Genomic DNA, 10,694 nt, shown 5'->3' with positions numbered 1-10,694 from the left:
CTGTGCACTGCTCAACTCAACCTATTTAAATATAACATCTATTCAATTGGCTCAGCCAATGGCATGATTTTGAAATAGGGCTATCTGTTTTTCTGACCCTAGTCCAGAAATTACATACTTCATCTGTACATTTCTGTGCAACTACCCGTTCAGTAGCAAAATGTACAAATAACAGCTAAGTTGTTGCAAAAGGAAGAGCAGATAAAAGATACAGGATAGTGTTGGGTAGAAAGTGTTCACAGTCTTGAGTGGTTTGGTCTTTTTACCCGTTATGCCAACCATGAGGAAACACTTTAATCAATCAAAACTGAACCCAAATTAAAGGGATATTTTAGGGATAATTCTGTCATAATTTAGTCACCCTCATGCTGTTACAAACCTGTATGACTATCTTTCTTCTGTGAAACATAAAAGATGATATTTTGAAGAATGTTAGAGACCAAACCATTTTGGTTACCATTGACTTCCACTGTTTGTGTTCCAGAGATGAAAGTAAGTCGTGCAGGTTTAGAATGTCATGAGTAAACGACAACAAAATTATAATTTTTGGGTGCACTATCCCTTTAAACGTAATCATCCCGACCAAATATTTCTAAGATTTGTGGGAACAATAAAAGAAATACATATGTGATACATTTTTAATGCAGGACGTAAGAGCGAGAGAATCAGACCTCAGCTTGATTCAGTCACTCTCTTTCAGTCTAGTCAGATACAGAGGAGCTTTGTGAGACCTGCATCACTCAAGGAAGCAGACAGAAGGGAACCTTGTTTGTGTCTTATGTGAAAGGTCACGGGTCATCACAGACCAAAAGGACAGGGAGCCCTAAAGAGAACATTTTTTTATTTTCCAGAATTCTGGTTGTTTTGTATATATTCTTTATTAAATCTTTTGCAAATAGGAACCAAACTGAAAAAAAAAACATTTTGTGCCCTTTAATAGTGCAATCGAGTGACTAATGAGTATTTCTCTACTGTGCTAAATACGGTGTGCTAAATCCTCTACTGCACTACTGTGCTACCTGTTTGTAGAGATACAGACCAGTCTCTTTTCTCAAACAAATCAGTTACACTAATGCCGGAGCTGAAGCTTATCATGTGTGGGTTATTCCTACAGTCTTGTCTGAATTCATTTTATACTACAATGGACATGTTTAAATGGCTGATCATGGCTATCATGTTCATCTTCATGGATCTAGATCTTGGTGCTTCAGAATGGACGGTTTTTGTCTGTCCTCGTTCATCCCATAATAGGTTCTACAGCCTATGTCACAGAAAGCAGGAGGCCTCTTCTTTCCCCCCACTTTAACTGGAGCTGGAACTGAAGAACCAAGGGACTTTCAACATCCTTCTTTGTTTCCCTCAGGAAAAAAAAAAGAAGAAGAAGGAAATGGAAAAATGGGAATGGAAGCAGCATGTGGAAAAAAGCAACAACATTTTCTGATGACTACAAAGAGGTATACACAAATAAGAGCTTTAAAATGAAGGAAGGGAAATGTGGAAATTAAACAGTCAAGAGCCTATGTATAGGTTTATAAAGTGGCATTGAAACATAACTAAAAGTTTCTTCATGCTTCTTCAAGGAAGAAAAATATCAGCATTACCACAACAATACTGTATCAACAATTTCTGTTCAACATTCTTAATCACTTTGAGCCGTCCATGTTCTGCTCGCTCTCTCTCTCTCTCTCTCTCTCTCTCTCTCTCCATATGTGTCAAGTTAAACATATGCACTTGGTGTGTTCCTTGTATGTAACATCTTTTGGACATATGAACATGTCCAAGCTTGGCTGTTCGCCATATAGTCAATCTTCAACTCAGATCAAGGACAAGTGCTCCCTTCCCAACATCTCAATATAACTAATAAAATAACAAACAAAACTACTGATCAGAACACAGCAATTTGCTTTATATTCTAAATCATGTCTATGAAATAATCAGTATTACTGTGGCTGGTTGATTTACATGTTGGTCAGACGGTCTCTTCCTGTTAGGGTTAGACTTAGGCAATTCTTGACCTGAATAAGCTGCATGAGGTCTGGTTATGCAAAGTATTGTTATGGAGATTATTATTGTCATTAGAAAAGAACAGATCACTGCTATTTTTGTTTATTGTTTATCTAAAAGCAATTGCCCAATTAGATTTTGTCTATTTTTTTCATCTCTTAATAATCAATCATAAATCAAGATACAATACATCTTAATGGACATATTAGCATATTGTGAGGGTTTTGAATTGCAATCCAATGATCTAGCATGCTAATATTATCTAGCATGCTTTCATGAGCTGCTTGACACAAAAGTTCAACATGAAAAAATGACTGGAAATATTTCTATCAAATGAAAATTAATCCTAGAAGAAAAGATCCTATGCTAGTGATAAAACTATACAATTATCACACCGTTAAGAGTTAAAATATTTCTGAGGGAGCCTCTGTTATGGCCTGTTTAACAAAATAAAAACATGAGTATTTAATAGCTAGCAAAAAGTATATATAGTTCATGGAAAAGAGCAGCTTGGATATTCTTCTAGATGACTTATTTTGTGTTCCACAGAAGAAAGTTAGTCATAAGGGTTTGGAAAGGCTGCATGAGGATGAGTAAACAATTAAATATATATATTTTTGAGTAAATTATTCATTTAACATCTATGAACTTTAAATCAAACATTGCCTTAACAATTCAGTTTTTATCCCTTCATTTCAAGTGTTTTTTTTTTATTCTGTCCTCCTGCTGTCGGCAATAAATCTGCATGCTGAGTGTTTAAAGATTAATGGTTCTCTCTCTCTCTGCATCTCTCCCTCTCCCTCCCGCCCTCTCTCTCTCCGTCCCCGCATTCTTTCTTCATTTCAACACCCCGGCAGTACCCTCACGTATGCATATGTAAATGGTTCTGCCTCTGAGCCGGTGGAAGTAATTGTATGCATTTTTAACTGGCCAATCGACTGACAGATAGGCATAGATTGTCTCGTCTACCTCTCTTCCTCTCTCTCTTTCTATCTCATACAAACACACACATGCTCAGTGACTTTTTAAAATGTATTTATTTTATTTTTAGCTCTGTGCCTACCCCTCCAGATGCACAGGAATCATTATGTGGTGGTGGTGGTCTGCTATAGGGCGATTAGAAACTAGAAATCTCTCAACTCTCTTTCCCCACCAGTGAGATTTTCTTAATCCATCTATTTGTGTTCTTTCATGAGTAATGAGTTTGCCTATTTTGGTTTTGATAAACTTTTAAAATAAGAAAGAAAGACATCATTAAGTGATCAGAAAGAAATAAGCTTTTTTTTAAGGAATATTTTACTTGAATATTAAAACTTTCTTTTTTCTGCAGAACACAAAGAGAAACTCTGAAGACTGTGTCGGTCACTCTTTTGCTTACAATTACAATGAATGGAGACTGGGAAGAAGATACAATAAAGTATCAAAAGTCTGTTCAACTCCTCAAATTGTACATTTTTGGTTAATAACAATCTTCACTCAATTAGTGAACAATTCATTCAGTCTAGTTTTCTGAGACAAGTCAACAAATAATTGAAAATCTCAAAAGTAATTAAAAAAAAATAATAAGATAAGAGTGAGTAAATAATGACAGAATTGGATGAACTATTGCTTCAAAGCTATACCACACATAAAAATAAACTCTGTAGCAGCCATTATGCTGCGTCTGCAACTGCCCAGTCAGTCTGTCAGTGAATAAACACTTGGTTTAGGTATAGTGGCAAGGAATTCATTTTTTCATGATTTATTAAATATGTATTAATCAATTCAAAAACAATTTACTGATGTATCTTCTAATTCAACAAAGTGGCAGAGCCTCTGGAACTTAATTTTCTTTAATGTATGAACTGATAAAACTCGTACCATTGCCTCACAACATTAGGATTCAGATTAGAACTCTGCATTAGTTTGCAGCTCTGCCTTAAGAGGTTAACCGACAATTATTAAGTACTATACATGTTAATATAATATGTATGCATTAACATATGGCTTTTATTGTGGTTATTAAGTAGACCAACCTGCTTGCAGTCGTCTTTTGGAATAATTCAATTATTTAATACATTCACACTGTGTGGTTAAGAGGGTTGTTTAAATGTCATTACTTTTGAGAGTAATGTGGTCCCTTGATGGAAATTAATGGCATAACAATGAGCTAACTTTGCTTATGGCACACCAAATCAGGATGCAAATCATTGGTGCTTCTCACAAGCTTTCTTGAAATTGTAAGCCATTAATTTCTTTATTGCCATAGATTCAGTATTTAACTGTAAGTAGATGAACGCATTTAGCATTTGTTGAATTTGATTCAGTGGATAATGACTATAACAGATCAACAATGCCACAATTTTCTGTTCTTTCAAAGCTGTTTGCAACAGTTTTAGCTGTGGCACAAACAATGTCAACTTCCATGACAACAGAAGACATATTGTAATGTTCCTTTTTCTAATTATTGTTTTCCAGTTTCTTTGTCAAATGAACAGCCTATTGTGGAATACGACTGCATTCAGAAGAATTCTTCTGATTATATGGATGGGTATGATATGAAAGACACATTAGAAAACTTTGGTAACTTACTAAACCTAATTTTGTGAAACTCACTAAACTAAGAGGTATCAAATATGTTACCGAATGAGATATCAGATTAACATGCACTATGTCCAGAGTTAACTTGCTAACCTGGACATTTCGAGCTTGGCTGTGACAAAGAAATATATAATTTACTGAAGAGAGCACTCATAATAACACTTTTCTGTTCCTTTTCTATTATCTTCTATTGGAAAAAGAAAAAAAGGACCGCTTTATGTTCAGGAGGATATGCAGGAAAAGTCAGAGATGACTCCACTCAGACTATCAGAATCACTTCATGTCCAAGTGCATTGTCATAGATGAAGTTGTTTTAGGACATTTTCTGATAATCTCTCCTGTTCCACCCTCTTTCACTTTATAACTCATTCTCTATCTTCTGAACATGAACAAACCTGAACAAAGTTATCAGAGAAAGCTATCACACAATAATACTGGCTTTACTTTATTATTTTCTGCGAGACACAAAAACTTGGTGTGTCTCTAAAACAACCATGTTCATATTTGAACGCTGCACATAGAGCTTACAGAAATAGCAAAACATTTGTCTACAGAATTAGCACTGATGCTAAAAACAAAGCTTTGTGGTGATAAAAAGGGGAGGACTTCACCTGGAATAATTAGAACCATTTGTTGTTGCACTTCAACTAACGGCCTGCTGGTTGAAGCAATTTTAGACTATTTATCAGGGTAATTTCACAGAGAATTGCTCACTATTCTAACTTGCACAAAATAATTTATATACAGCATATAGAATCACTTTCGGTGCAAGTAATGCCATCTATCTGACATTGCTTCACAGACACTGATAGAACCATTTAGGAATAAAATCGAATATGGTGTTGGCTGTAGTCCAAATGTGATTATAATGTAATCTGTACACATCCCAGAGGAAGTGCACATTGTAAGTCTAATTTGCAGAAAATGATTTGGACAAGTTACACATGTTGTGGGGGGCAATTGTGGTGCTCAGTGATTGAAGTTCATCACCTTAACTAGTAGGGCCCTATGATTTCCGCGATGTGGATAGAATTGCGGAATCCTGTCATAAAATGGAATTTACTGTATAACACGGAATGTCACGGAATATGCCAAATTTTAAATTAATAAATCAGAAGTAGGTCAGTACACTTAAATCAAAACGCGATATGGACTAGTGTCTGTGAATATTAAGCCACAAAATTACAATTTAAATATGAATCCTGCATGTTCCGTGTGTCTCTATGTGAATGAATGGTACAGATGCGTGGTTTCGTTTACTACACACATACTGAAGCGTGAAAACTATCATCATATCACATATAAACAGAAACGTAAAGGTTTTTACAGCAACCTATCAAAATAAAAGTTCGTTTTAACCTGAAGAAACTGAGACAAATATATTACTTAATGTAATGATAGTGCTGCTACTACTACTAATAAAATTATTATTAAAACATTCTTTTTAAGGAATAATCACACAATTTTTCTTCCATGTTTTAATTTTAACCATAAACCTCTGTTGTGCATCATTTTGTTTGCCAAAAATGGAAGGATATGTTTAATTTTAATTTGATTAAAATATAAATTAATGTTTTCTGCCTTCATTTACTTACCAGAAAAATGTAAATACACAACACAGTATTTAAAAAAATAAAAAAATAAATAAAATAATAATAAATATATTTTTAAACATTACTTTGCTGTTACTTGCCTTTATTAAAATTTAGTTAAACCATTAAAATGGAATCCAGAAAATTAAAATGGAAAAGAATTTGGTAAAAAATAAAATACAATTTGAGAAAAAAATAGGGCCCTAAAAATGTAATTTTTGTTCAACTTTTAATAAATTGTTGTTAAATTGTGTAAATTTCATGATTTCTATTAATTATACATGCTTTTTTATTAATAACATTTAATTTAACCATTACAACAGAGTCCAGAAAAATTAAAACAGAAAAAAAAACTGAATCCAGAAAAATTAAAAATTAAAAAATAAAACAGAATCTGGGGAAAATAAAATTGATTTCATAGGGCCCTAAACTAGTTAGTAGGTTTATCAGGGTATCAGATATCCTTAATGAAATATCACTTAGTACTTGATATATAACTGCTTAACTACTCATATGCCTTAAACAGCTGTTCCCAGATGTGCCTAAAGCTTTGGGTGTAAATTCATAATCTCAATCCATATTACATGTAAATGCAATAATGCAAGACTCTTGTTTAAAACAATTGGAATTTAAATTGGAATGACAGAAAGTGGAATTTGCTCAATTAAGTGTTCTTCCACATTGGTGCATAAAATGAAAATAAATGTATGAAATATAAATCACGTACAAATTTCTTTGACATTTCAAACAAATCTGTCTGTCTGTAAGGCCTAATCAAACTTTAAAAAATTACAGTCATTGAAGTTATACAAATTCCTCATTTTCATTCTACTTCCTTAAATTTAATGCTGTGTTCTGTTTACAATTCTACAACAATTCATGTTTAATTCAAATTCACAAACTCGACTGGAAATTAAAAAGCATTCTCAATTCATCTTTGAATGGTGCACAACCCTAGACCTCTAATAGCATTAAAAATAGCTTGACTGACAAGCTGATTATTCATTACAGAGACAATTTTATCACAGGTGATTTCCACAATAAGGTTCAACTAGCACCAGGGTCTTGTGGGCCTTGAACAAAAGTATGACCCTAATATGTCCACAACCTCAGCATGCAGCACAAATCAAATGCAAAAAACACTGAAAATCAGTTGACTTGAACACGTCTGTCTCCCCTAAAAGATATAAGTAGGATTGCATCAACTTCTAGACATTCTAGATGCGGCTTTCATGAAACTCTAGACTTCATTCACTCTCACTGAAGGATTTTGTATAGTTTTCAACAACATATCAAGCCATCAGTGTACTGTCTACAAAGTGAGATATCTCATTAGATCTTCATCTATCATCTTGTTTGCGTGTAATATTATGTGGTAGGTCTATTGAGGCCTACTGAGTTTAGAGAGGTATCAGGTTCTTTTGTTCCTTTTTCTTACAGCACATTTTCCTTCTGAAACCATTTTTTCATTGTCAAATAACTTCACGCCTTTAATTTTCAATGATTAATGCGCATATAAATGTAATGTCACCTACCTAAACATCCTTCTAGGTCTTCAAAACCTTCAAAATCTTCAAAGTATTATAGCCCATTGTAAGGCAAATATTTGCAGCAGTGTGACACCATACATTCTGACTTTAACATGATATCAACCTTTTTATTGCAGCAAGGGTGGAAAAATTAAATTAAAACTACATGCTTCCAAATATAAAGACAATTGCATATCAGTTCATTAAGGATTAATTTCCAGTGCATACATACAAACACTCACAGCCACTACATGAGTTTAAATTAAGCAAATATTCTTGTTTCTCCTCATCTAAACACGACCACGCAGCACTGCTGTGGAGCATTTTCAGTGCCGCAGCAATGTACAGGCACCAGCGACACACAAGGTGTCATCACGACCACAAATCACTTCAATGTGAGTGTCTCTCCCCCCCCTCCTCTCTCTTTCTTTTTCCCCTCTCCAGCGCACCATATAGGATGGAGTTAGTATATATCTCAATTAGAGAGCAGGGGTTGGAAGTGGCGAGTGGGAGGGCTTGTGTCCAGGCTGACTCCTCCCCCCGTGCCCCACACCAGCCCACTTAAAGTGGAAGCAGCACCGCAGTGTCGTCTGGAGCCCTGTCAGTCAAAAGCCCTGGGGCCCTTTATGCAAATCAGTCTGTCTGTGGTGGACCGGGAGGGGAGGAGGAAACATGTCTAGATTTGTTTGTTATCCGTTATGCCCTCCCTTTCAATTCTTCCACTTCATCTTCTCGCTCTCTCACATACACACACACAAAAGCTAAGACTCTCCTCTATTCCATCTTTCTCTTTTCTTCACCTTCCCTCATGGTATGCCTTGACACTTTTATTCCTCCTTTTTCTCTCTCAGGTCCCATAACCTGTCCATTTCTACAGCCTTGAGATAAGAAATTGTGACATAGCTGTGAAACTGGGAACCAGTGAGGTGAAGCATGCAATGCTACTGGGCTCGAGAAACTGGGTCGCAGAAAAAGGGAGGCTAGATGTGTGTGTGTGTGTGTGTGTGCGTGCGTGAGGATGTCTGTGCACATGTATAAAGATTGTATCACAGATCTTGTTTTCAAAAAAGGTGCAGACTGAACTTAATTGTATAGAGGATAATCAGGATATTAATACATGCTTCAATTAAAGGGGTTTTAAAAATTCCCCAAAACTGGAACATAAATATAAAGTCTTTCATCACACATGCTCGTATATGGGTCAATTTTACAATTGTTAATGCACCTAGTTCTGGACCTCTTTGAAAAAGCAGACGGACTATTTAAAAATTCCTTGAGGAGAAAGACCACAATTCCTCATTCCACAAATCCCCTTTTAAAACTCTAAGAAAAGCGTAAGGTTTGAGAAAACAAGATGTCTCAGTGCATCCCTTTGGAATACCCCCTGTTGTGAAATTCCTGAAGATATCAAACTAAGACAGACAAGTGAGACAAGAGCTGTGATGTTCTTAAAAAAAACTGGTGACCAAACATCACCCATCACCAAAAGAGCAGCATCTTCATCTGTATAAATAAAAACAGCAGGTAACATTTAGACTAAATAAACATACAAATAGTTCTGACAAATCATCTGCTTGTCTTATCCAAATCAACAACTTCAAAAGTAGTAATGCTAAGACAACACTGTCTGTCAAACAATGACTGGATTATTGGATCTTGCCGTATTAAAGTACAGCACAAAAATAAACTGAATTTTTTTTTTTTTTTAAAGTAGGCAGAAAGGGAACTTTATTTAACATGCTGGATGACTTTCACTACCAGGATCCAGATGTCATATTATATATTTTACTATATTTTAAAAAGATGCATAACAGCAGTACTGCAACTCAATTTACTCAATACTGCAACATGTAACTAAAAATACATTTCATTGTATTTAGCTTGAAGTTAGATAGATTCAAGTGCACTCAACTGCATATTTTATTCAGAGTTATATTTTATAGTGGCTGTTTTCATCCTTTTTTTGTTTACACATTGTAAAGTCCAATACACAAGGGTTAATATGTTTGAGGAAGTTAGAGTGAAAAAAAACTGGCTGCAATGACATGCCTAAACTAGATCTGAAAGAGGGTGTGTGTGTTTGGTAGTAACAGTACTGACCTGTGGAGACCTGTCGTCTTTCCCATCTGAAGACACACATGTGAGAGCAGCACACTTCTGAAAGACCACATAATCATAATTGTTAATCATAACTTCAAACTGACAAACTCTCCAAAAGTAACAAAATAGTCCTAAAAATGCTGTAATCACGAGGCCCTGGCAGACATAGCAGCAGAATACTGTTGCCAGTAAGTTACTGTTTTAGGAGCCCCACGCTCTTGCGTCGCCGTTCTTATACTGGCGAACGCGCCATCTGCTCCTCAGATTTCTCTGCCGAAAAAGACCTCTTGTCGGCAGCGCGAGGAGCTTGGCATCCCTATTCAGAGAACAAGTAACCCGAGACATTCTCTTTCATAGGTTCACTCAACGCAGTGTCGCTATGACACATTGGGAACGATATCCCAAACACGCTAAGCTAAAGCGCTGCCGTATCTGGCCCAATGAAGAACCAGATTGTATCCCCGGCTGGTTCAGGCTGACAAAACCCGGGAAACAGGAGCCGTGTCAAGATCCAAATTATAGAACCTGATAAAAGTGTGCGGAGAGAACCATCCTGCGCTACACAAATATCCTCTAGAGGGACTCCCCTAAAAAGAGCTTGAGAGGAAGCCACAGCCCTGGTGGAATGCGCTCGAATGCTGAGAGGTGAAGAAAGACCACGCACCTCGTATGCCAGTGAAATAGCGTCCCTAACCCAGTGTGAAATTCTATGCTTTGACGCGGCAAGCCCACGGCACCAAAGCATACTAACAGCTGCGGAGATTTCCTCCACTGGCTAGAACGATCCACATAGAGCGTCAAAGCTCAGACAGGACAGAGCATGTGAAGTCTCTCATCCTCCCCTGAAGCAAAAGGAGGAGGATGGAAAGATTTAAGAGTCACCACCTGA

General features: G+C 36.1%; 1 long non-coding RNA gene across 1 annotated transcript in view; it reads right to left on the bottom strand.

Moving 5' to 3' along the window:
* Nucleotides 1–933: 933 nt before the first annotated feature.
* LOC107693832 (uncharacterized) overlaps nucleotides 934–10,694 on the bottom strand; it is a 15,603-nt gene continuing 5,842 nt past the window's right edge. Inside the window, exons 2-3 of the long non-coding RNA XR_001634791.1 lie at nucleotides 9,806–9,862; nucleotides 934–1,348 (exon numbers count right to left, since the gene is read on the bottom strand). This is a non-coding gene — a long non-coding RNA (uncharacterized LOC107693832). The remainder of the gene's footprint in view (nucleotides 1,349–9,805; nucleotides 9,863–10,694) is intronic.

The sequence above is a fragment of the Sinocyclocheilus anshuiensis genome, unplaced genomic scaffold, assembly GCF_001515605.1.
Source record: "Sinocyclocheilus anshuiensis isolate Anshui unplaced genomic scaffold, SAMN03320099.WGS_v1.1 scaffold1392, whole genome shotgun sequence".
Taxonomy (NCBI): domain Eukaryota; kingdom Metazoa; phylum Chordata; class Actinopteri; order Cypriniformes; family Cyprinidae; genus Sinocyclocheilus; species Sinocyclocheilus anshuiensis.
This window is presented reverse-complemented; position numbering and strand designations above follow the sequence as displayed.